This window comes from Dromaius novaehollandiae, chromosome 26 (genome assembly GCF_036370855.1).
Source record: "Dromaius novaehollandiae isolate bDroNov1 chromosome 26, bDroNov1.hap1, whole genome shotgun sequence".
Classification (NCBI taxonomy): Eukaryota; Metazoa; Chordata; class Aves; order Casuariiformes; family Dromaiidae; genus Dromaius; species Dromaius novaehollandiae.
Genome location: NC_088123.1, coordinates 4,756,654 through 4,783,581, shown reverse-complemented (window position 1 = coordinate 4,783,581; position 26,928 = coordinate 4,756,654). Strand labels below are relative to the sequence as shown.

Here is a 26,928-nt window from a genome sequence, read left to right as displayed (position 1 = left end):
TTTGAAAGTCCTTCCATAATTCAGTAGGTCTGTACTTCCTGTTCTCCTCCTGTGGGCTCATCCAAACCTCACGGAAGGTCAGGAAGACATTACACCGATTTTGATGAAACAAGAATCAGGCTTCTGCTAGGGATACAACTTAAGCAATCTATTTGCTTACACTATCCTGAAAACCACAAGGAGCACAAAACCCAACTTTCATTTAACTGAATGAAGACTAACCCACAGATAGGATCACTGTCCCCCACCAGTAAGTCCTCTTCTCAAGAGTTTTTGGTCTGCTAAGCCAGTACGCAGCAAGCACACTCCAGCACACCACTGGCACCTGCCTCCTCCCCAGCTTCCTAAAGCCCTTCTGTTGTCAGAAACCACCACCAAGGCGCAGTGTTGACAGAAGTAAGGGCTGGCTGGACAGATGGTGAAGAAAAGCTAATTGATCTACTGGGGCAGAAAGAGTTGGCCTGTTGAGGAGATTATGCAAGGAATATGCAAAGAACCGTAATGAACTTTCATTAGCAATGGAGAAAGTTTGCTGTCACACGTACAGATTCAACTATATTTATGCATTTCATGACACATATCCAGACTCCAGTTTAACGACTTCTTGTATTCCCTTCAGGCAACTTATCTCCTTAAAATTACTATGAAACAAAGTATTTTAAAAGTTTTCCTTTAGTTTTTATCTAAAGTGACATTTCTGTTGCTTCTGCCAAGCTATCCTCCTCAGTAACAAAACTGTAACTTTTGTGTTCAAGAGGAAGTCTGCATCCCTCAAGTCTGCTTCTGTTTTTTGTTTTCTGTGAAGTCTGTGTTAAAAGGAAAGACATTTCCTCATTTTGCTGCTCTATGTTTCAGACAGGAGAGAAAAAAAAACCCCAGAGTGATCCTCAGAATTCAAACAGAAAACAGAGTATAGAGGGCCCCATCAGAAAATTACATTACATTATGAAGTCCGCACACCATTTCACAAAAAAGATCCAGATGTTAGGAATCACAAAGGAAAAAAAATGTTCAGATATTTTACATGATATTCAGTTCTGTATTTATTGCAGGGTGACATGTTAAGAAGGTACATATGCAAGATTCCAGAAAAATTCTAGAAACTTGCAGAAACAGAGGAAAAAGCCTATATGTCTACTAATGTTGCTATTCTTTCAACCTTTGACGAATTAAACTTAGGACTTTTCTTCCTCCATATCAAGTATGGTTGGAAATCTGCTGCAAACAATCAGAAGCTTGAAAACTGCCTGCCTGTACGAGAGCTTGAGAGGAGCCTCCCGGGGCCCTCTCGGGCTTGGATTTCTCTACCTGCCCCAGGGGACTCTCTGCCCTGCCAGGCAAAATAAGACCAAATGCAGCCCTTGAGGAGCCCAGGGAAGCAGTTCAAAACTCCTTGCAAGCAAGGAAAGTTTAGTTTTGCTACTTCCCTTTTTTTGGGACAGAGATGTTGATTGCTATAATTATACCAGCAGACAGCAGACTGGATGTGTTATCCAAGCTGCTAAAAATATTAGAAGGATATACTTATTGCAGGAGAAGTGTGCAATGATGTCTATTGTAGCAGATGCTGGTAAGAACCTTAGCTTAAATATGTATATTTAAACATATCACATACATCATGTATACACGTATTTAATGACAAACAAGCTCTCTGAGGCTGAGAGACTTGAATTTGCCTCCAACAGTTAACATGCCAGTCTAAAACACAGAACTACCAAAAAAAAAAAAAAAAAAAAAAGTAAAAGCTTTCTCAGACTGACAGGAACTTTTTGCAAAGATAATATTCATTCTATAGAAATGAGTTTTTAAATAGCTACACACAGATAACCAAAATAAAAGCCTTTCCAATGCCATTATACCGATAACAGATTGTCTAAGATTTTTATGGATAGGTCAGAAATATCCATAGTAGGGATTTATAAGAAAGCCCTAATGGTACTTAAATACCTCAGTTCTAGTTGTTTTAGCTTGGGGTTATAGGAGCGGGTCTATAGACAGCTAACATTGGCTGCAGGATGCAAACACTTCTTTTTTTAACAGCTGTTAGCCTGCTCCCAACCTACCTACACAAGCAATATGCTAAATGAGGGCGATAGGCAAGAGTGGGTGAGGTCCCTTCTTTTCCTCTCTCCCCCAACCCATCCTGTGCTATAAATAGCAGTTTTCAGAGACACTATTTTGGGCAATGAAACTAAGGAAAGGCAAAATGAAGAGACCTCAGAGGACTTATGAGGTGAAATTCATTCAGATAAAGATAATACAAACAAAGCAGAATATTCCTGTCTGCTCCTGACTTCCTTCCAACAGACATATGAACTGAAGGGAACATACCCTACTGGGTACATTTTTTTTCAAATGTTTTTTAGTCTGCAGGGGGGATGAATAGGGTTATGCCCACTACTCCAGATAAAAGGTAAGGGAAAAAAAATGAAAGGCATGGCAGGAATTAGATCTCTACAATCATAATTAGGATCATGACTGGTGGAAAACACACTATGGTGCATGTCACTTAAAGTGTCTGAAATTTGGGGTTTCCATTTCTTGGAACCAGAGGCTTAGTGCTCTTCTTCCAAGCTCCTCATCACACACAGCTTTTATAGATACCTCTTGGAGGAACAGCATCAATCCAAGTGCGTCTGCGTGCAGCACAGAGCTGAGTAACTCTTCATTTCAGTGCTGCTTAGCATGCCAAACTCCACACCTCACAGAAAGGGCCATTCCTAAGGGTATCTGTGAAAGCCATCAGCACACACAGCACCTCAGAAACAACACACGGAAGTACGGGAACATAAGGTATAGAACAGAAGAGAGCAGTGTTCCAGAGACTTGGTTTTAGTTCTGGCTCTGGCGTTTGCCTGTTCGGCCGCCTTGCGTAAGTGGGTTCATTTTTCCATGTCCCCATTTGTAGCATGGGAACAATGATGCCAGCTCCTTCAAAATCCACTGAAGAAAAAAAACTATTAGAGGCATTTTGAGATTACTGGGAGAAGGCAAACTATATTCTGCACTTGGGACTGGGAACTCATTTGTAATCAGCCATAAGCCCCACTAAATTCTCTGAATGGCTTCACACCTATTTGTATTAGGTGTTCACACACTTTTAAGACCAGTAAGGAACATTGTAACAATCTAGTCTGACCTCCTACATAATGCAAGTGACACGTTTTCATCTAGTAATTTCTGCAGTGAATTTATTTTTTAATAAGAGCATATATATTTTATCCAAACTGTCATTCAGGTCCTCAGAGCTGGGAAAATGAAGACAAGCATTACAGAAAAGTTTCTGATTCACTTACTCTGAGGATTTCCACTTTGTACTCATTGTTTTTGGCAGACTTACTGTTGGGAGATATTTTCTTCTCCTTGGTTATAAATATTCCATGCAGATTTTTAATTAGAGAAGTGTGTTTGCTGGCTGAGACAAAAGTAATTGTACACCCCCTTACCATTTGGGCTTCATTCATCTGGATGGACATATGAGATCTCTGCATAACTAAAGGGGAAAGTACATTATTGAACTAAAAGTTTAATTGCTCTTACCAATGGCCGTCATTCATAGTTTGGAAGCAAAACCAATATTTGATCTGGTCCGCCCTAGAATTAGTAACAAATGAACTAGCTACTGAAGTAAAATACACACGTTTTCTCCAACTATTGTCTGGGTTTGAACTGATCTTGTAAAATGCTTTCTGTATTCAATAAGCAAGAAGAAAATTAAAATTGAGATGGTTATCCGCAGTGCTTGACCTTGAAGTTCACAACACTGATTTATCAGGGAGCAAACACGACCTAACGTATAATGCACAAGAGTGGAAATCATTACGTATCCCTGCTACCCAGATGTGATACCAACAGTGATTTGGCAAGGCACATATCATTCCTTTCCTACAGGGGTCAATAATTAAGTGCCTCAAGGAGCTACTGTGAAGCTTATTTACCTACTGCTTGTAAAGGAGCTAGAGATTTTCAGGTGGAGGTACAATGCACTGTCGTATGTCTGTAGATACCTAGGATTTTGTGTCTGTCACTATATTTCACAAGTAAAACTTGACAGTGACACAGGAGACACTGCTGCTCCAGAAAACAATCACAACCCTGGGTATTCACAACGCAGAGGAGAGGAGTAACGGGTACGAAGGTGTTCTGACAAGAGAGAGTCCAGGTACAGCTGGGACATGCACAGGAAAGGTTTTGACACCACAGTGTAGGACCTAAGCACTGGACACACAAACATGCAGAGGACAAAAAGATAAGTATGTGCATATGTTGTGGAAGGCTGAGAGTCTATTTTTGTTTATTCTAGGGTTTCTGCTTAGTATTCTTTCTGATTTTCAAATTTCTCAGACTCCCTTATTTTATATAACTATTTTCTATCATTAAGAAGAGAGAGTTTTGCTGTTGTTATTTTTCCTCTTTCTTTCAAAGATTTTTATGCCCTGAAGAAACAACAACAAGACGAATTTGGAGCAGACAAATTTGAAAAGCATTCTTTCTATAATACAGACAATTACGATATACAAATTTATCGCTCAACCCTCTTTATCCTGTACAATGACTCCAATTCTCAATACGTGCTCAGTTTTAAGTGCAACGATCTTACAGCAGTTTAGACTGCAACTGTTTCCATTATGACAGGCAAGCTATAAAATGTTACTGATGTTCAAATGGATAGTTCCAAAGGGCAGGGATGTGCTGAATGCTTAAATTCAGACTAAGTCTGAATAAGAGCACAACTTCCACAGGCTGCCACCGGAGCCATATTCAAATAGGGTATATTGCCCACAGAGGTCTAAAAGCACTGCTTGGTGCTTCATTATTCTCTTATGCATTGGTCTCGGATACACAAATGTGATTTGGAGTTGGTATTTCATGTGCAAATGCATGGTGACCTTCTGCATCACTGGCAGAATGAAGGAGCGAAAAGCAGCTATTGAGAAGACAGCATGTTCTATTACTTGTTCATGAGCAACTGGATGGAAAAACAGAAGGGCCTTCCACTGTAAACAGTAAAATAAATGTAAGCATAATGGATTATATACTGCATTCAAAAAGTTTAGCTTACCATTGATATATTGGGTCATCTAGGTCAGTCTTGCAAGAGCAGAACAGGAACCTGAACTTGGATTTGTGCTGGCAAATGTTTATGGACAAAACCAGCTTTCAAGGGAAAACTGAGCAACTGTCATAGTCATCATCAAAATGTCACCAGTAAGTCCCACTTTTCATGAGAGAAATTACTGCTTATGTTTAAAAAATGGGCAACTCTGCCCCCAAAAACTAAAGGCAAAAGTCACTGGCCCAAGACATCTTGACAAGTAAATTGACTGCTTTGCTTGATCCAAATGAAATCTTACTATTATAGGAGTCATTCTGATATGCTCAAAATACCTAGCACCCTGCACATTGCTTTCAGTTACGTAATGGCCTTTTATAATGCTGTGGCAGTGCCAGGAGACAAACAGAAATGTAAGCTTCTCAAAAAAAAAAAAAAAAAAGAAAGAAAGAAAAAGAAAAAAGCATACAGTACGTTTTCATATTGGTTTAGCTACTTGTTCTTATTAATGCCTCCTCACTTACTGTTAACTGTTTGCGATTTTCCCCACATTCTCCTTAACTTTTAAAACTGAGGTTTGAATTCCAATAAATCCTTTCTTACTACATTTGAGAACGCATTTAATTTTGCAACAGCTCTATTTTTAATATAAAATCTGACTAGATGGCCAAAAATGTTCTTGAGTTAGGGGAACATCAAGTAGTCAGGGGTTCTGTGTGGTGAACAGGTGATCCTTTGTAATGTGGGCTCCTTTGTTTCAATTGGTTTTGAAAAGTACCCAAGCAGCAAGGCAAACCTGCAGTAACTTTGGGTGTCAAACTTTCTTAGTGCATTTCCTGATGTGCAAAGATGATTTGACTGGAGTAGGTCAACTCAAGTAATTAAGGACTAAAACAGGCCAAGACATTTGTAAACCTTCCAAAGTGACTCACCTAAAATGAACATTTTGTGTTCCAGGACTACTGAACATATATGGACAAATTCACAGAAGCTGAAAACTTTAAAAAAGATAAATGGGCAAGACTATCATTTGTACCAACACTCCTTCACACCGCTTTAGCAATGCAAAATGCATTTAAAGCAGGCATAAGTGTAAACTCATCTAAAAAAGATCCCCTGATAAAACTCAAGAGCGTGCATAGAAGTTCCAGCATATGTAAAATTATGGCCATAACGTGTCTTAGAATATTGGGCCTCAAGATCTGAACAGACAAATTCTGAATTTACGCTGTATTTTCATTTGTTTCATTAGCAAGCTCAGTTCCCATGAAAGATACAAAATTGAAAAACCTTAAAGCTAATCCAGCTCCGGTATAGTTAGCTGAAGCACACGAGGCCACCAGAGACTGAAATCCGGTACACTTCTTAGAAGAGAACAAGGCTCTAAGCTGGCTAAACCAATAAATTCATTTCTCGCAGGACACTGAAAGAGCCATTCAGTTGCAGCAGGTTTCGATCATTACCACTACAAACCAAATCTGAACTTGTGACCTACAGGCAGAATCTCCGGATTCCATTATCCAGCCCCTGCGTTGCTGAGCATGAATTGAGTATGTGTAATGTAAAAGATTGTATCTATTGCATTCGCGCAGAGGGAAAAAGATTATGGGAAACAGAAGCAATAATACTGGCCTACCAACAACCTTGCACTGGAGTGAAACTGCTCTATTCCTGGCAAGAAACAGGGGTAGCAACGAGAAAACTGACACTATGAACTGACCCTGCATGCGCAATGGGACAAAAAGAGCAATGGAAATCAATGCCACATATTGAAAAGAGAATAAAGTGATGGTGATTAATAAAGAGAAAATACTGTCATCAGCTCATTCTCCTCTTAGAAGCGAAAAGCTATACATATTTAAGATGCTATCAGGAATGAAATTAGGATTGAAATGTCTGTTGTTTGCCTTATCATATTACTCACAAGTCATAACTGGGATAAGGCTAGACACTCGGCCTATGAAAGAATTTCTACTGCTGTAGATTTTCCTAGTAGGGAGACAAGCCAAAAGGAAGTAAAAAGAGAAAAAGAGATACTGGGAAAGAAAGGTCTTTGGACAAATCGCACACCAGATCAACACTAGAGGTATGACCACTATGCACCTCTCCTGGCCCTCAGTTCAGTGCTCCAGCCACCAGATGCTTGTGCATTTAGGTCTGAATTCAGACTGTAGGCATATACTCATACTCCAAAACTTGTGTTTGTTCAGCAAATCTTGGACTTGCAGGCTAGTCTCATCTTCAGTTTAATTCTCACCATAGACCTAGTTCTAACAGCAACCATCTCACAAAGAAGCACATTGGAAACCATAAAAATTCTTATCCTTGTTCTTACAATTTTCTCTGCGTTCCACCTCAGGCAAAATAAATCATTTGGCCTTACAACAAATTCTGTTGAAAGCCAAGTATTATTAAGGGCTTCTTCGTATTGTTTATCACGAGAATCTAACTTGATGTCTTCCTGAGCACTCACAGGAATGGTTGTTTATTAAAAGGTACAGGTGTTACTAGAGTCCTATAAGTATCAGAGCAACAAGCTCTCTCTTTGCAGCTACAGAGAACTTTATCCTGCTTGATAGGAGACCATGGCTTATATGCTGTACAATTAATGTTGCAGTCTTAATGTCGCGTAGGAAAACAAAGCTAAAAGCACAGTGCCTTTGGGGCTAAAGAGCAGGAATTATTACCTTATTTTAAAGTAGTGTTGGTAGGTACTATTCTCCAGTGCCTTGCTCTTACTGCAGGCATTTCCACTACTGCAAAATTAGTATACAGTGCAGCTAATACCACGCAACAGAATTTTGCAACTGGCACTTGATAGGGTTTAAAAACTTGGCCTTCTAGGTGCTTTTCAAAGGTTTGCAAATGTCATCTACATTAATGCAGAAGACCATAGCGGCCTTCTGTAGAGAAAGGACAAAACAGAGAAAGGATGCAGAACATTTAAGTTCCAGTTCATCATCATAAAATCAGATAAACATTTACAAGCACTGAGCCCTCCCTGTCTGTACTGCAACACAAAAGCACTCACAGACCGAAGCATAAGCTCCTTTGAAGATCAGTGTGCAGCTATGGTGGCTGTGCTAGTTAGGCAATTTCTGGACCTGAAATGGGGCCTGATCCAGAAATAAGAAAAGTAGTATAAAAACCTACTTACTGCAAACAGAAATCTCACATGGGACTAAAAGGCACATCTGTGAATCTCTGAGGAGATCTGTAGCCTTGGCAAACCACAGCAAAACCGAGGTTTTGTATTATTTCTTTTTATCAGCCAATTTGAAAGCACTTAAGCTTGGGTCAGCATCATTATCCCCATTTTGTAGCTGGGGAAACTGAGGCACAAAGCAATGAACTGGGGACCAAGACTACTCAGAAGGCAGGGGCAAACACAGGAGCCCCTCAAGTTTCAGTCTAGTGCTGTAGCCCAGAGGCTATCAATAAAAACGTGTTTAGCCTCAGCAGTAACAACAACTTCAGGGCACTTTAATAATGAACATTCTTAAATAGCTATAATAGTATTTCCTCATTCTGAATCCAGTCATTAGGCTTACCTGAACTCCTCCTACTGAAACACGCTCCCACAAAGGCTCTTCCTGACATACAAGGCTGCAGCATTAGCTGGTACAGTGCCAATTACCTTTGCTCACAGGATTCATTCTGTGTGATCCTTTCGTGATGAGCTCTGAATGTACTAAAGAAACAATTCCAACTCTCCAAAAAAAAAAAAAAAAAAAAAAAAGAGAGCAAGTTACTCGTAAAATAAGAGCACATTATTTTTACCAGCAAAAAAGAGATACACTTTCATTTCCAAAAATTAGCATAACTTCCCTATTATTCTAGGGACTGCTTGATTAAATTAGCCTATATAGTTTTAAAAAGGAGAAATGAATTCTACAGAAGAGCTTAAAATTGCAATTGAAATAATAAGAACTTAAGAGGGATGCATAAAAGTGCAAACATACAACACTGCCTGTAACAACAAACATCCTCTAATCCCATAATACAAGAACACTTGTCAATGCACCCAGCAGGGCAGAGAAGTCATCAGTCCTGTGCTCCGACCCCTTCAGATTGCATTCAGCCGGAGTTACCAGGGAGTCTTCTTTCTCAACAAAGACCCCAGGGGCCCGACAATTTGCAGATTGACTAGAATCGTCCAGTTTGTTTTCTCCCACTGGGTTGCCTTGTTACTGGCACCAGCGGATAGGGAAGCTCAGCCGCTCCAGGCCCACACCTAACAGGCAGATGAAATTCAGCGGAGGCTCACTTGGCTTTTCCAACTGCAGTGCATGTGAGGAAGAACAGGCAGAATGGTGGGTTGAGCTAATACTTTCAGCAAGGCCTTTCTCTTGCTAATGCCTGAAAAATATTTGATGTGGATTGCAAGATAATAAAGGTAGAACCCAAGGCTGGCCAAGTATGAGTTTTTGTTAGGATTTTCATACTACAGAGACCTTATTTTGAGTACTATACTATTGTGATTTTCTTACATAAGTTATAGTAAGAAGAGTAATATTCTAATTGTCACATGCTTATATAAACATGAATTTGTAAGTATATGCATTGATGCATGTATGCGTTTAAGATATTAACGGAAGATTTGTCTACAGAGCATATTACTGGTAACCATGATGGAGCACAGACTATGTTGCAAAGAGAGAACGAATGTCTTTCTGACCAGAAACCATATATCACATTAGAGTAACATCAAATGCATGTTAATAATCCCCTCTGAAAGAGCGCAGGAGCTCAGACTTGGCTCTGTCTCATTAAGTACATGCTATATGGTGCAGATACATCCAGAGATCTTGAGGGGCAACAAGAGAAAAGGAGCAATATTTTCCTTGCTTTAAACTATACCAACATTTTCAGTGCCTTGCAACAATCCTGACTGCCTTTCTCACCCCTAGCAAAGTTCACAGCCCACTGATTGAAACACTGATTCCTGTGATCCCTAATGTTAGTTTTGGTAATGGAGAATAGAGATTTCATTGAAACCATACTCCAATTAGGACTGTGGTTATCTGAAAATAAAAGATCCAGTAATTTTTGCTGATGCAATCATTATTGCAGAGACCTAATTGGTCAGAACTGTCAATGGCAATTAAATGCTTACAGTTGGGGCTCTGAGAGCTCAGTGACTTACTGCACATTTTTCAAAGCATCCCATTTGTTCAGTCACACTAGATGTCTGTGACAGCACCTGGAAACCTCAGTTTTATTCTATAGTAACAGTAAAAATACACAACAAGCAAATCTTCCATAATTGGTAGCTTTATGGGTTGCAATCAATTGTCTTATCTTTGTATAGAGAAATTACGCACTGTGTATTTTTTTCACTTCTCTCTATGGGAGGTTATTTTGATGGGAGACTGTAATTAGAACTGCAGTGAACCATTTGAGATTTGAAAGGTTGAAAACATTATCCTTCTGGGATGCCTCACTTTGAGAGTTTTTTGGCTGGTAGCCAAGTCTAAGCTTTTTTGACTGGGTTATTTAACCTCAGAAGTTTTACAAAAAGCAAGTGCCAACCTAAACCCTGGAAAATCAAAGGGATAGGACAGAGGACTCGCAAAAAAAAAAAAAAAAAAAAAAAAAAAAAAAAAAAAGTCTGATGTAAAGAACAATTCTCAGGAATCTTTCCAAACCTCATCAGGCCAACATTATTGTCATGAAACAGAGTACACTTGTAATTTCTATATTATTTAGTATCTCTAACACAGTGACTTGTAAAGACACAGGTCAGGCTCTAGCATTAGACAATACTCAAACAAGGCAAGGCACAGTTACTTCATTACAGAATCATAAACCAATGTTTAAAAAGAAGGAACAGATAGAGCGGGCTTGATGACAATGCTCATTCAAATGTGTAAGGCAATGTCATATAACAAGAAGAATGGCACAGAAAAAAATCCATTGAATAAAGATCTGTGAATAAGGCCTCTACTAGTTCCAGCAATGCTACTGACTTTTTGCGCAACTTTCGGCATCCCCAAGTGTCCACCTCCACTTATGTTTTCATTTCATCTATATAGAAAATTCCTTCTTTCTCTGAGTTAGTACTAGTCCAAACGCAGGGCAGCAAACCTTTGTTTTGGGGGGCTAATGAAATGTAAATACTGTTGCTGGGTTGCCTGTTTCGCTGATTTTGCCCTCCTTTTGCTTTCAGACAGACAACAGAACACTGAACAGAAATTCATCTGATTTGGCCAAATCTTCTGTACAACATCAAAAACTGGGTACACAGCTGGGTAGATTTAGGAGATGTGAATACAGAAAGGCATTTTTTCTCCACATAGGGTATACTCAGAGATTAAGATCTCTGAACATTCGCTGTCATGAAAGAACATGTGTACCCTTTCTTCAGCAAAGAAAGGATCTCCTTGCAGACCTGAGAAAGCATATTCTATACAGGCAAGATTCTTCTTGAGATTGCCTTCTAAATCAGAGCCTTGTCTATCACAGGAGGTCTCCTTGACAGATTAACATTTGTGGCACGGTGTTCAGTAACCTGCTACAGCATAGGAACCAAATCATACTAACAGCTCTGTGCACACAATGTATATTCTTATCCATATTCTTATTTATAATTACATTTTATTTTACTCTGTCACTACAAGAAAACAGATTATTAGTGTAAGAATAAGTTTAATGCTAAAAGACAAAAGAAAAAAAAAGCGGTAAAGTATCCAAAGATCTGTAAAAGAAAATAAAACCAGTACACAAATCACTAGAAAAACAGGTACCTTTACACTAGTCTGGAAAAAAAGTTGCACTGCATATAATCTGACACTGTCCTCTGCAGTCTACAAATTGGAGAGAGAAGAAAAAATGTAGGCTAAATTTGTCCTTCATTTAGAGTCTGAAAATTAAAATTTTTTAAATTTGGAATAAGCCAATCAATCAACTTCAGTCCCTTAACATTACAGGCATTCTTTATTATAGATTGAACAGTAGATACTAAATGCTAACGTTAAGATGTATTCCTGCAGGAGTAGGCTTTTTGTGAGGTCTTCATTATTTTGCACAGTTAGACAAGCAGCTTGGAAAAGCCAGCATGACTGGCTTTTTCAGTGATACTTCTGCTTTCAGCTGAAGCAACGACAAGTAAAGGGAAAAAATAAAGTAACCTGACTCTCAAGTATTGAACACTTGAATTGGAAAAATATTTTTAGGAAATCCACTGAAAAGTGCAGTACAGAAAGAATAGAAAGAGGGAAAAGCTGAACACCAAAATTTTTTTCAAATGTGATTTCAAGCAGGGACAAGTACCTAGGGGGAAAAATTTATTCAATCATTTGCATAACTAACTGGCTTCAATGTTTGTTTGATGCGGCTTTTTTTTCCTCTCCCCTCTCCTTTTTCTTAAACAAAGGACCAAATATTCTATGTAATTGGAAACAAAAGGAAGTGTTTCATTTCAGGGAATCCAATACCTAGATTAGAAATGAAGTTACTTGATTTTTTTAGTCCCTAACCCAAAGAAACCACTATTTACTCGGAGTTGCTCCTACAGCTTCATTTATTTCCAATGGATTAAAGATGCATTACCTTATTGAAAATCTGGCCATAATCATACTCTACATGTGTGCAGTGTTATGACTGAAAGGCAACTAACTTTAGTGAGAGAATATTCTGGCCATCAAACACTATACCTTACTAGAGACCCCTACTTATAAGAACATAACCTTTGTTTGCACAGCTGGAGGTCAGCAATGAGCTAGCAAGAAGCATCTTGCAATCACGTCCTCTCATGCAGTTAGAAACATTTAAGTAGCACCATTAAAACACGGCTTTTAAAAATGATGAAATATCTTTGGAAAGTAGTATAAATGACAGGAAACCTCTAGAGAGTGTCTTAAACCTGAAACGCAAAATTCTATTGCATGCTTTTTTTATTCCATGTTTTGGCAATGATAGTTAACCAACTCTTTTGAGTTACCTATTTAGCACTGGAAAAGATAGAAGAAGAGAGGTTTTATTATGATGTTATCTATTTTCAGTTTCAAACCTGCAAAAATTGCAAAACAGAAAGTTGATTCAAGAAACTGATGCTTTTTTTCCCTGACAAAAATCAAAATGGGAGGGTTCCACACTTTCAGACAGTGTTTCAAATAATTTTCTAAGGAAATCTCAACCAAATCAGTGATTTTGTAACAAACGGTTTCCTGTAAGAGGCATTTTCCCTCTGAAACCCTGTTTTAGTAAATTTTTTTCCAGTCTGGCTCTACTCAGCAGGCTATACTGTTTGACATTTTCTGAGAACACAGCTGACAGTATTTTAACCATTAAAGTTATTGCCTGCAAAAATTCTTAGCACCATTTTGAATTATTAACTTTAGCAACCTTTTAGCTTTTAACATCCACATAATCAGATATTTGCCTACTAGTGAAAAAGGGAGTACCTGTCTAAGAAACAAAGTTGATTGGCAAGTGTGATAGGGAATGCTATCATTCAACTCTGAGGAGTTGCACACTTCTGCAGCATCAGTGCAAATACAGCTGAGCTTTTGGACATTAACCATGGAACAAAAGATGATGAGAGCTGGGTAAGGAAATCTAGATGATTTCGAAAAGCCCTCAGATCCTTGACCAAAAAACTTAACAAACTGAAAAATACTGAGCATCTCATCGCTACTGGCACATCAGTAACCCTATAGAAAAACACATATGGCAATCTCTAGAACTAAAATGTGAGATTCCTCTTTTCCCAAAGACAGCAGGGAACCTTCAGGTTCAGCTACGCTGGATGCCAGCTCTCTCTAGAGAATTCCTACATTGAGAACTCCTGAAAGGAGGCTAGGTCCAAACCCAAGTCTTATGCCTCGGACATAAAAGGTCTCTCAGCTACTGGGTAAACAGGATAAAATCATCGCCTCTTCAATTGCTGTGCAGGGCAACACACATATCCTATCCAAAACTAATAAGTATGACCTGAATTCATAAGTAGTTTCTTCCTGCTACATTTTGATTTTTGCAGAAAATGTTTTATATAACCACAAAAACCTCTACCCAGCTCTTCCTGCTACATAAATACCAGACACCACAGTGCTCTCCAGGCAACACTAACACCTCTCCGCCCACACAGCTTGGTCTCCTTTCCAGACCACAATTCTGAGAGAGACTAAACCAAAGAGTCTGGCATTCAAAACCTTCAAAGTGTAGAGGAACAAATATAAGTCATGTCCAGCAGCCTTAATTAAAAACAAATCCATTGTATTCATTGCAAGCAAAGTCTTGTTTCCACTGAGGGAAACAAGAAAGATTATATAAACAAGCCACTTCACAGTACTTGGAGAACAAAGCCGAAGAAACAGCAGAACACTTGCAACGGCTGGCACTTGCTATGGTTTTCATATGCTGGGCTGCTATTGGCATAGATCTTAATCTTAGCAGCAGTTTCTCATGAGTAGTTGTGCCTGTGATGTTCGATATTGTAGAAGATGAAAGGAAAGCAGCCCAAAAAGTGAGGTCTGCTGTGCAGGAGGAGGAGGTCTTAGATGCGGTCCTAATGTATAACTAAAATGCTACAATTCCCAGTTGATGGAATATAATAACGCAGCATAAAAAAACTAAAATCCTAAAAAAAATTCAGTGTTTCTAAACAACAGAAATGAGTAGGAATAAGGACTGTATGAGCAGATGAGGTAAACATACTGAACGGGGCAGACCTACGCTTACTGTTTCATCTTTGCTGATGCTGCAGCCACAGTCTTTTTAAAATGACAAGTAACACCAGATGCCAAAATTGAGAGACTAAGCAACTTTTCGACATAAGAAAGAAAAACAGACCTCTCCAAAAGATGCCTGAATTTGGGTAAGCAAAGAAATGGACACACTTTAGGTAAACTATCGTTTCTGGGAACACTGTTCTCTTAAGGAGACCATTCCTTGGCAGGAATCTAATTTTCTTTCATGACTCTCCAGTAAACTGAAGGCATTGTTTCCAAATTCAAGCATCCAAAACTGTTTTTGCCTCACTACTTGTAAGCTCGGTTTCTAGCAAGGCTCCATATTTGAAGTTTGAAGGGGGAAAAAAAGCATGAACCACAGGAGTAAATGCAATGTATCAAAAGCTATAAAACAGACCACAGAGATAATGGCATGCATCTTTGTAGCAATTATTGATTTTCTGAGCAAAACATAAGGAAGAGAGACAGGCAATGTTCAACTCCACACTTAGTAAGTGAAAAGACCATGAAAAGAAGATGAGAGATGTAGTTAACATCAGAGAGAAATCAGAAAGCCTGCAGGAATAGCATCAATACAGTATTTAATGAAACAGTATATTTGGATAGGTTGCCCAAATAGTGTGATATTATTTGCAGGAATTTCAGAGGTACACGAGTAGATAAACTGTTTTTTGTTTGAAAATCTTGCTTAAGATGAGGCCTAAGGCCACTGCCTGAAGTCAAAATAGTTTTGCACCAGACAAAGCTGTAAAAAAATAAACTTTGTGGAAAAGCTTATAACAGTAAACAGATAATGAAATAGAAGCATTAGAATCAGAAGATACAGAGATGGCCACTTGCCCAGCTTAAATGAAAGAAAATGGAAAAGTAATCCCCTACCCAAATCACTAAAACCCGGATACATGAATCCTGCCATTTTCAACCACCAATGAGGTGAGGTGAGTTTAATCTTCAAATAAGAAAAACTTCTTGAAGATCAGAAGTTAAAGAGCACAAAGCAAAATGTCACTTGCATTGCCTTACAAACTATTTTCTCCTGGATGTTTAATTCCTCTACTATGACAGCTGATAATAGTGGTGAAATGCTCACTGAATTTGTAAACCAGGTGACTATAATGTGGCATAAACACATTCATTATGCAAATCTGATTGCTCAAATCTTCAGATGTAGCTCATTTATTTGCATGAGGCTGAAGATACTCAGTTCTTTGCCTTTCTTTGGATAATTCACTGACACATCTGTCTAGATAAATGTTCGCATTGTACCAAAAGCTATTCACATTCCAGTAAAGTAAAAGAAACAACTTCACTCTGCAAAACTGTCCTGATAAGAGGAGGAAAAACTACTTGGGGCTTCATTTTGCTTCCTACATTAGTAGGATGGGTTGCTAAGATAAGAAAAATATAAATGCCTCATCTCTGAAATATTGAAAGACCATTTTATTTAATTTTTGAATACCATGGATGTTGTACAGAAAGAAACTGAATTGCTCTTGCAGATCAGAAGCTAGATACCAAATAACTGCAGGTCATAGGAATGAGAAAACAGGAAAGCTGTAGAGGGTTAACCTAGAAAAATACCTCCTAGGAGGCAGAAAAAAAGATAGCATCTAATCACCACAAAGGCTACAGGACCTAGGAACATCGTAACTTAACTCTTTGGAGTTAAAGTCAACATGAATGCAGCTGGAGAGGGAACAAGCAGCAAAAGTCCTACCAGTGGTTTTCAGCACTGCCAATCACAATATTACATAATCATGAAACAGACTTGTAAATGAAGAATTTAGAACTATTTTGTCTTTTAACAAATTACACATATATATCAGATTAAATATTCTTACAGTTGCCATCTCCGTTTCAGTAAGGAAAGAACAATGCCAAGCAGAGGGAAATAACATATAACTGCCAGTTACAAAATGGAAAACCTGCAGAGCTGAACTGTTTAGTTCTTTGAAATTTAAAGGAAAAATCTACGGAAAAAGTTCTAAGTTAATAATCATTAACAAACCCAGTGTCTTTGATACAGCGCCTATCAATACAGTGTTTACCAGCACTGTAATTGTAAAAAAATTCCTCTGCTACTTCCTGGGCTGACTATTAGCTATTCTGGACAGGTAGAAGCAGTAACAGGTTATTTCATTTTTGTTAGAAGTAAAAAGATGTCCCTTCTTATTCACTTGGAGCCTATAACAAAGCAAAACATCAGCCATAATACAAGGAAACAGCAGTCCATGAGAGACATGATACTTGCAATTCATTTTGCATAAGGTTTTATTGATTTGAGATTGTTCAGACTTGTTTCTGTGCTTTGATAAATCCTTTCAAATGTCTTTTCTTTACACGCCCTTTAGCCAAACAAGCCTGTTGCAAATTCCTGGGGGCTATGAACTCTCAATTTGAAGTATATACTCTTTGCACCCCTTCTCTAACGGTTTGCTCAGGAGATTTAAGATTCAATCTTTCTTCTGTTTCCAAATATAAACAGACATTTTAGGATATGGGACGACTTAAATTACAGATTTATTGGAGATAATACACACAGGAGTTGAGCAAGTAACTAGCCTTCTCTAATACATGTCATTTATCTGATGTCTGATCCTGCTAAAGCCTAAGCACATGCTTAACTTAAGGTAATACAATACTGACTCTGAGTTGCACAGGACGCAATGAAGTTGCTGTGCAAGTCTTATACTAAGAGAGCCTTGATTTCAAACGCTAAACTGGCTGGAGCAGGTCATCTCCAAATACAACAGCAATAAATCCTTATCACACATAATGATTTTACGTGTTTCCCCAAGCTTTTCTAAAGCATAAATGGTTACGCACAAAGAATCATTTCCACTTGGGACCAGAGGTAAGACAACTAATACACACTGCTTACGGGACACATCTTATCTGTAATAAAATTCACTATTTTTTTCTCAGTGTTAGCATACTTCACAGACCATTGGCTTGGACAAAACATAACTAGGGCAGAATGTTAGAACAAGCAGTAAGGATTATCTTCTTACTTCAATGAGCATAAACCCCTAATATTTTTTTGAGAGAAAGTGAACTAGAATAGGCTTTGCTGAGAAAACCTGCTTAGATTCTAAGCCCATCGCAACAATATTCCATGGGAGTATTCTTCCTCCGACATTCATAGAGAAAGGTCAGAGCTGAAACTGGCCTCCTGTCTGTAAAATGAACATCTTGTTCTTTTCCTCCAAAACTATAAGGTCCCTACAGAAGACACTAGTGCTGTTTTCATGCAAGTCAGCAATGAGAAATGCACGTCTTGAATGAAACCTGGATGTTTCTATGAAAGAACTTTCAACACATGGCCACACGCACTAGGCACTTCCTCTCTACCTTCCTTTCTCTTTCAAAGGCAATGTGATACTGTTTTTGGTGTTTTCTACTGTTGTAGTGGAAATGGGATTTGGGACATGTTTGCTATTGGCAATAATTATACTGTTGTTCTTCCTTTTGTGCAAAGCATAGGTGCTGACTCTGTGAAATCACTGTAGCTGGCTGTGAATGAAGCAGGAAATGAAAAATCCTTGTCCATTCCACAGGGAGAATACGGCCTGTGCAATACCATGTATTATACTGGGATATAGACTGTGTGCTATACAAACAAAGCAGCTGTTGGTACTTTGAAACTCTCTCCAACTTTCCCTTTTTATTCACTACATTATCCCCTTCTTTAGCTAGTTCAACGAATCAGTTAAGATCCATTTCCAGCAACTAACTTCTTTCTCATAAACACAGTGGGCCCTGATTCTATTTTCCAATATGGAATTCTGAAAAATCTAGTTCTTAATACTTAAATCCCAATAATTCTGTGTCTTTTGTCAGTTTATATCTACCATGTTTGTGGAAATCAGGTTCTACATGTGCAGCAGTAATAATACTAATTACCTGACTGCTTATCTCCAGAGTCACATCTGGCTGCTTTCCTTTCCCAGCCTCGGCAAAGCAAAATTTTTAGCTGCCTGAAATATTGTTTTAATGCAAGTTTCATATCCTTCTTTAATCGGGGTTCTTAAAAAAAAAAAAAAAAAATACAAAACCATGGAAACTTATTTCCTTGACCCAACTGGATGAGAGATGGCATTAGTCCAAGTAATAATCGTGAAGACGACTTATCAGATTGACTGAAAGAAGAAAGGTGTGCACCAAAAGGTAGTACTGCTTATTAGATCTCCTTCCTTAAAGAACTGGAAATGGTGGACTAGCTTCTGCACCTTCATCAGCTCTTTCAGGTTTGCTGGCTACAGCCAGATAGTTCCACAGAAAAGGGAATGTCTTCAAAAGGTGCAAAAAGAAAGCTTAGAGTTGGCTTCTCATTGGACATTAAAAGGAAGCCAAGAAAGGTCTAAAAACCAAATGGTAAAATATTCAAAGCTCATCAAAAACATTACATGCTAGCAAGCTTCTGCAGAGATTTGCAGAAGTGTCTCAGGAACTCAGGCTATGTCACATTGCTAAATAAAGAAAAGCCACAGACCAGTCACTGGCCTGAACCCAAACCACACGGGCAGGCTCTCATCTACCTTCCTTACAGCCAGCCTGCTCTACAGCAGCCTTGTCTGGTTGACAGAAGTCCAGCATTTGAGTTTGCTCCTGGGCCTGTAGTGTAGACATACCACTAGAGATTGAAGTTTCACCATAATCTGAAACTCTGATTTTCTCAGTCCAGGCTTCCAGATGCTCTTTGAAAACACTGATATCAAATTAAGCTTGTGTAACAAGCAAGACAATATACTACCAACCATTGCCAAAGAAAAAGAAGCTTTTTGTTTCAGCCCTAAAAGCTTACAGTCTATATTAGATGTTACTCAGAGTGAAGAAAACATAACAGAAGGAAAGAGTTGCATCAACAGTCACAGGCAAAACTAAATGAAAGATATACTCGTGTTGACAGTTGTACTGTGGTTTGTAGAGACATCCTTGTTCTACTACCTTTTTCAAGTAGGCAGCTTCTGCATTTCAGAGTAGACTCTCTGGACATTCCAGATCAGAGAGAAGTCTTAAGCAAAACTAGGTGGTACCGGACTTTTCTTCCTCTACAAAGCACATATAAAACAGTATGACACCTACAGAACTCTTTAAAGCCTATCTCAGCATTTATAGCGTCTTGAACATAACATGGCATTGCAGCAGCCTTTGTTTTTGTTACACCACTCTTCTTGAAAATGTCCTTGCCAGAATTAGAAATGAGAGTACATCAGCACTAATATTAGGAAGGTTACTACACAAGCAAAGAAGAGGCTGCACAATGTCACTATGTAGGAGACTCCAGCGATGGCAGCAGCGGCGAGCAATGGGAGTATTCTCGCTCTGTGACCTAAGAGGGATGGCTTGTGCCTGCGATCTTTCATGCAGGAGATCATTCACTGAAATATGGGGTCGTGGAGAATCATAATCAATCAGCAAACACTGAATTATAGAGAAGATACACTGAACAAAGATGGAAATAATGCTTTTTTAAATATAAACACACTAAAAGTTAAGGAATTAAAAACAAATTCATTTTCTTGTCTGAAATAACAGAAGTCTGAAAATGAAAAAGGTTGGGATTTAAGGGATTTTGTTGTTGTATGGGTGAGAGATTTAATCTACATTCTACCTTCATCTTTCTTGTGAAGTGACACAATTGGACGAATGAGAAAAGAGGCTAGAAAACCTGAAAATCTGAAAATGCAGAAGACCTCTTCACATTAAAAATAGCCCCCTCCCCCCCCCAAATCTTTTTGCTGTTTTATGTACATCAAATGTGGTATTTTTAAATTTGGAGTAGAAAATCTGACATGTCATCACAATATATCCAAATATATCCACTTGAAAAGATGTATTTCATCTCCCGTCCCAGCCTTGCAATAAGCACAGCCTTCCTTGTCAACTTGTTACAGCAGAGACAGAACAAAAGTAACTAGATGTGTACTTCGCAGAGAAGTACAAGAACAGAATTGTCAAGCTGTATTAAAATCCAGCTTGTAAAACAGGGCACCATTAATTTTTTGTGATGAAAAAATCATATCTGGAGTTTTGTTTTGTGTGAGGAGGCATGTGTTAGACTGTCTTCTCAGCATACATTGCCCAAGAGCGCAAAGACTGACAATGCAATGGTTTTATCAAGGGATGCTGTTCAGGGACTAGGTATGTCAAAAAATTATTAAAATAGCATGCCTTTTTCTCTCAGTTCTACCCAAAACAAAACTCTCAAAACAAAATCCTCGGTAAAAATTCCTTTTTCACAGTCTTCCTCTATTTGATTTATAGGTCATAACTGATCTAGAAATACTTCCATAGGGTACATCTACAACGAAGTCAAGGGTACGACTGTGGTGGGTGCAGTTAAAGCAATAACAGCAATACAGCCGTGCCACTGGATTGCCAACATTTGATAATTTAGCTTACCGAGGGTCCTAGAAGAATGCCATATCCTCCTCTGAATGCTATGCTGCAGGAGTACTTCATTGATTGCACACAAGCCACCCACTCTCAGGCATTAGTCCAGGATCTATCAGATTTCAACTTCACCATTTTTAATTAGCATTTTATGCAGCAGAAGCATGTTAAATTAGGTGACCTCAGGACATCTGAAAGCAAAGAACGGGGCGACATTGTGCTACCTTCTGTACACGGTTGTTTAGAAGACGGTCTCTACCTCAAAAACTAACAATCCACATATCAACAGAAGCACAGAGAGTAAATCAGGATGATGCATGGGGCCGAAGGAAAAGGAGAAGAAGGAATTCCACTGCTGGAGATGCCACTACTGCTCACATCTTCCTTTCTGCCATTCTTTGTCTACTTAAATTACAAAATCTTAAGGGGAAGAATAGCCTATCAGGTGTGTGCAGCACTTATTACAACGGGTCTTAGAAATTCATTAGATCCTTTAGGAGTTACCATTTTACACACATTTATAAATTTATATGCAGATAAACATGCCTGTGTTTATCTGAATCACAGTCTTTACTCCAGCCCCTTTGACAGGTGTTTTTTTCTAAGTAGCTGTAGATCTAGCAAAATCCATGCATGAAATCAAGCATCAAGCCTGTATATACTCAATTCTGCCCTATCTCCCCCACCCAATGATATTTTGAATACTTTCCATTCCACTCAAAGACAGACCCTGATCCTGCCATCGTCAGACAAGCAAAATTCTGGGTGCAACTGCAGGATCAAAATTAAAATGTGATACATGCCTCTTGGTCTTTATTTTTTATTAACTTCTCAGCAGAACAGCTGGAGTTTAAGCTGACGATAACAAGCCAAACTCTCTCTTTCAATCAGAAATTTGCTATCTTATGTTTTGAAATGCTTACTATTATTAGAATATGCAGCACTGCACCCATGCAGAACAGATACAGAGTTGTGCTTAATCTGGTTAGAATTTTGCAGTCTCCATTCAATGATAAAAATTAAGCTCTCTCATAAATACTTAAAATAATAATAAAAAAATCTACTGCATTCTCAATGTTCTAATTCCCTGGAGAAGGAGTTATGGTTTTTTGTTTTGTTTTTTTTTTTTAAATCCAAGTAACTACTACATGTCTATGACAAAAAAAAAAAAAAAAAAAAAAAAGATTGTGCACCAAAAAAAGAAAAGAGATTGTGAGAGTTTTAAATAAAATTAAAATACATATAGTGGGCAAAGGATCATGAGAAAGTCTACTCTTCATGGTTAGAAATATATTATCTAGGCACCAATGAATGGAGCAAAACCAAGGAGTTAGATTTGGAAACATTATTGCTTTCGCTGAAGGCATCATTAACCTCAAAACATTTGCACAAATAACTTGAAATTTTTTTTTAATCTAGCAAAAAAGTTAGTATCTACTTTTATTTTTACCCCAGCTCTCCAATTGCTATTTGCATGCTTACCAATTGCACAAAACCTCTGGAGATTTCATCATAATATACAGAGATTATTTGATAACCTCGCTTCATGGGATTTACTTCCCAGAGGACAAAGTGTTTCTCCAGCAGCAACGGTGTAACAGAAAACTTTTAACGTTTTTCATCAGCACAATTCATCAACTTGCTTTTTGTTCATTATATGAGGATTGCAAAAAAAAAAAAAAAAAAGTAATTTCTGGATGGATAGCAAACAGTTCCATGTTACCTTGTAGGAATCTTCCTATGCTGCTCCTTCTACATCTTTATCTTTTAAAGTAAATTTATATAGCCATGAAAGCCAGATTAGTGGACCCTGAAAGAGGAAGTTTAAAGAGGGGGGCAGTGCTGAGCAGAGGGAGAATTAAGACCTGTTATGTGCACTTTAATGGGTCTTCAGGCCAGCACTAAATACAACACACAATGCCTTGAAAGGGGACTTAGCAGAACAGCTCAAGACTTGGAGAACTACAGTCTGCTCCAATACAGACTTTCTGCACCATCTTGGAATTCTCAAGTTCTTATCAATAAAATGCAGAAAACAGTGTTTCCATACCTTATTTGTGGGGCGAGGGGAAGAGTGTTTGCAACTCTAAACTGTTTGATTCTATGGCAGTAGGGAGAACATGAAACAGGCAGGTGAATCACATCATCAGAGTTACCAGATTTTCAGGTGAGTGTAGACTTTATGAAGTTCCACAGACCTTAGTAAAAATAAATCGGTTTATGTCAAAGGGGGATCATACAGACCATAAACGTTTAGGGGATTTCCTATCACTTTTTTTAAGAGGAGATCTCTTCTCATCCCAGCAGGTTTGTTGGTCCAACACAGCCTTGCATTTCATGTAAATAAGGCTCTCTGGTAATGATTTTATGCTTGTCAGGTTCTATATTCCATACAGGGATATCAAACACTCCTTAACTTGACTTGGAAGAAACTTAAAATGCCTGCTGTCAGCAAAAGTTGAGACAAACAAACTTTAAAACAAATTGAAATAAGAACAGAGAGCACGCTCCACTCAAAGAGATGATCCTAAGAAAATTTCTACCAGTATTTGTTATCCAAATGAACAATACAACTGGCAGAGAAAGCTAGCGTGCATGTGCACACACATGAGCATCCGCCTGCTTAATAGTAAGTGTGAGATGCCGCTGGCTTCCAGAACTTACATTTCGACTGCCAACTGCAGCCATCTAACTCCATAGCCAAACTTTCCAAAAGATTATTTTCCTGTCCCTATCAACATCCCCATGTAACTCTCTTAAAAAATGATGAGCAATTATGTTAGTGTTGGTATAAAACACAGATCCATTTTCATAAAGCCACCTTCTAACTCCAGTTAGAATTAGAAAATTCGGAGTGCTGCAGACACTGCTATTTATGATATTGGAAACCTTTTCCTTGCAAATTTATAGGAGGTACTGAACATTTTATTCCAACCATAATTTTGTTGAGAATTACAGTAATTATGATTCTTGGACCACATCAGAAAAAAACCCCACAACACTAAATCAGCACCTGCTGTTGTGAGACCCCCAGATTATCCCAAAGTGCTTTTCCTGGAACACCTCATACTTGCAAGACACTTTTCAAAATGGGAGAACCAAGGTGCAGTCCTTCCTCTTTGCATTTTATTCAGGTGGAAAGCTTGATTATATTTCTCCTTTTTTGTATCGCACTGGTGAGATACTGACCAAATATCTGAACTGAAAGGTCTTTGGAAAAGCTTTGTCAAGAAAATGAAATCAAACAAATCTTCATCTACTGATATAAGTTTAAAAAGCATTAACGGTCTAAAATGGTAAAATCAGTCAGAGGAAGGCTCTTCATATGCTGTCCCTTTATCTTCGAGAAAAAATATTAGGCAGGAGATACCTCATGTAAGACAGTAAACTGCACCACAAGCTGTACATGTCTTGAGAAGTTATCTTTAGCTAGAACTACAGATAAATAATGAACAAGAGTAGCCTTGTCTCCTTGGGCCAAAGCATCCCTCCCAAGATGTAAATCAGTGAAAGCTTTAATTCAAATTTAAACACATTTACCATTTCTAACAGATTTGTACATGCTGAAGAAATAGATGCCTTAAACAGCAGCAATATGATAAAGGCAAAAGAAGGTGAAAAAACTGCTAGACTGTGGGTAAGAAAGGAGTGGAAAAAAGTAGGACACCCTCATGCAGTTCAGTAGGCATCAAACACCCAGCTCTACCTACGTATTTTTGCACTCTAATCTGGGACGTATTCTTCTCCAAAGCCAGTTGAGGGGATCTGAACCTACTTCCCCAAGACCCATTCATTTTATGCACCTGAAATACTGTTCATTAAAAATGTCAGCTGTTCCAAGCCACCAGCAACCTGACCCAGTTTGAGAGGGTAGATGTGTGCATAGCTCAGTTTTGCAAGTTCAGTACTTGATATTTAATATCTGAGCTAATGCCTTTGTGATAAAAATGAATATTATATATGTAAGTGCACATACCTGTCTTTGTATTTTCTACTCTTCTTGCCTATTAAGAGCATACATATGTAGCTAGCACAAGCTACATGCAGTAAGTTATTTCTTGCAGCACTGAAGGAGTTTATGTATAATGTATAATTCTACATTCTTGGACCCAAAAAACAGCCCTATCCTTTAAAAATCCCTCTAATCCTGTAAGTACAGTACAACAAATAGTAATGAATTATTGGAAGAAATATGTCCTTGTTGCCAGACAAAGAGTTAAAAAAACCTGTATTTGGGCTGCTCCACATGCGCTCCATGCCCTCTCTGAATAGGATTATGCTCAAATTCCCCATACTGGTAATTATTATATGTAAATACCCAAAGTCAATTTGCCAACTGCATGGTTGTATTTGACATCTGCATATTTCTTCCATGCACCATAACTCTGCATGCAGACAGCTGCCTGCTTGTATAAATCTGCCATTTGACTTTATGAATCTCATGAGCTGCAGAGTAAGCAGGTCAGGTTTTGTGTAAAAACTGCAGAATTAATGAGACCCAACAGTGCAGGTATTTCTGGATGAACAGGTACAGTCTGTGGCTGACTGAAGGAGACAGGTATACTGTTTTCTGCAAAGATGATCAGCAGTAAAACCCTAACAATTAAGACAGAGCAAGTCCAGAACTATTACAATTAAAGCTAAATGCCTTTGAAATACGCACTTTTCATTTCTAAATGCTGTTATCAGGGAAGAAGAAAAAAAAAAAGTCGACCTCCAACACTACGGTCTTGTCAAAGCTGTAGGCCACAGGTTAGAGGCGTGCAAACGTCAGATTTCTTTTTCCGGTTTCAGAGATAAAAACATGAACATTTTAGGTCCTCCAGATATGGAAAATCGGAACTGTTTAGAAAACTGAAAGTCAAGAAATACTTCATTTTGGCTTGAAATTTTTGATTTATATGTCACTAGGTAATTTCTTTTTAATACTTAAAGAAGAAAGTAAAAATATTAACATAGAAAGCTATTTGAACAAAATACATTTAATATTTGTTTTCCCTTAAATTTTAGGATAAATTATTTCACAAAAAGTTTTGACCAGCAGCTTTCACATAGCTCTACACTGAGATGCTTCCTTTATCATATATCTTTCAATAAATTCAAAAGGATTTCACATGTCTTTAAAGATTTAATATAAATTTGGGAGACACTGGGAAAAGATGATAAAATGGGTCCACACAGAGAGGTACTCAGCTTGTGCTGAAGGAGTTATTGCAAGGACTGCATGAAGGAAAACTGTATTATTCAGATACGCTGAACGACAGGACTATGGTGGAAAACAAAAATGAATCACAGACTCTTACAGATCAAACAATTCATTGAAATATAAGGTGTTAGAACATTATGTTCCTAAAACTGACCAACTATAAACAAATACTTTAAACAGTGATCTCAGAAGCCAGAACAAAGGTGTCTCAACTTTGTTTTTAATATATCAAGGCTAGAGAGGGGGGGGGGGGGGGAATGAAGAAAAAAACAGGATAAAAAAGGGTGAAATATTACACCTTAGTCCTTGAAGAAATTTCAAACCACAGGATACTCTTGCTGCCATGAATAAAGGAAGTGACAAGGCCTAAGACAAGGTTTCAAAACCAGGAAGAAGAGAAAGTGGAAAAGAAAAGATTTATAAGTCTCATCCCAATAGCAAGTAGGACTCTGTTTGCCAAGGTTAGCTGACACAAGCACAAAAATGTAATAGCTACAAATTTGTCTCCAGCAAGATCGATTGTCACTTTGAGATGACGGAACCTGTTTTATCATCCGACTTTTAAAATATATACACAGAGC

General features: G+C 38.2%; 1 protein-coding gene across 3 annotated transcripts in view; it reads right to left on the bottom strand.

Annotated features, from left to right (window-relative positions):
- LRRTM4 (leucine rich repeat transmembrane neuronal 4) overlaps positions 1-26,928 on the bottom strand; it is a 451,637-nt gene that overhangs the window by 339,777 nt on the left and 84,932 nt on the right. For all 3 annotated transcript variants that reach the window (XM_064497873.1, XM_064497874.1, XM_026122384.2), the window contains one exon: positions 8,605-8,764. The gene's annotated coding sequence lies outside the window, so the exon portion shown is untranslated. The remainder of the gene's footprint in view (positions 1-8,604; positions 8,765-26,928) is intronic.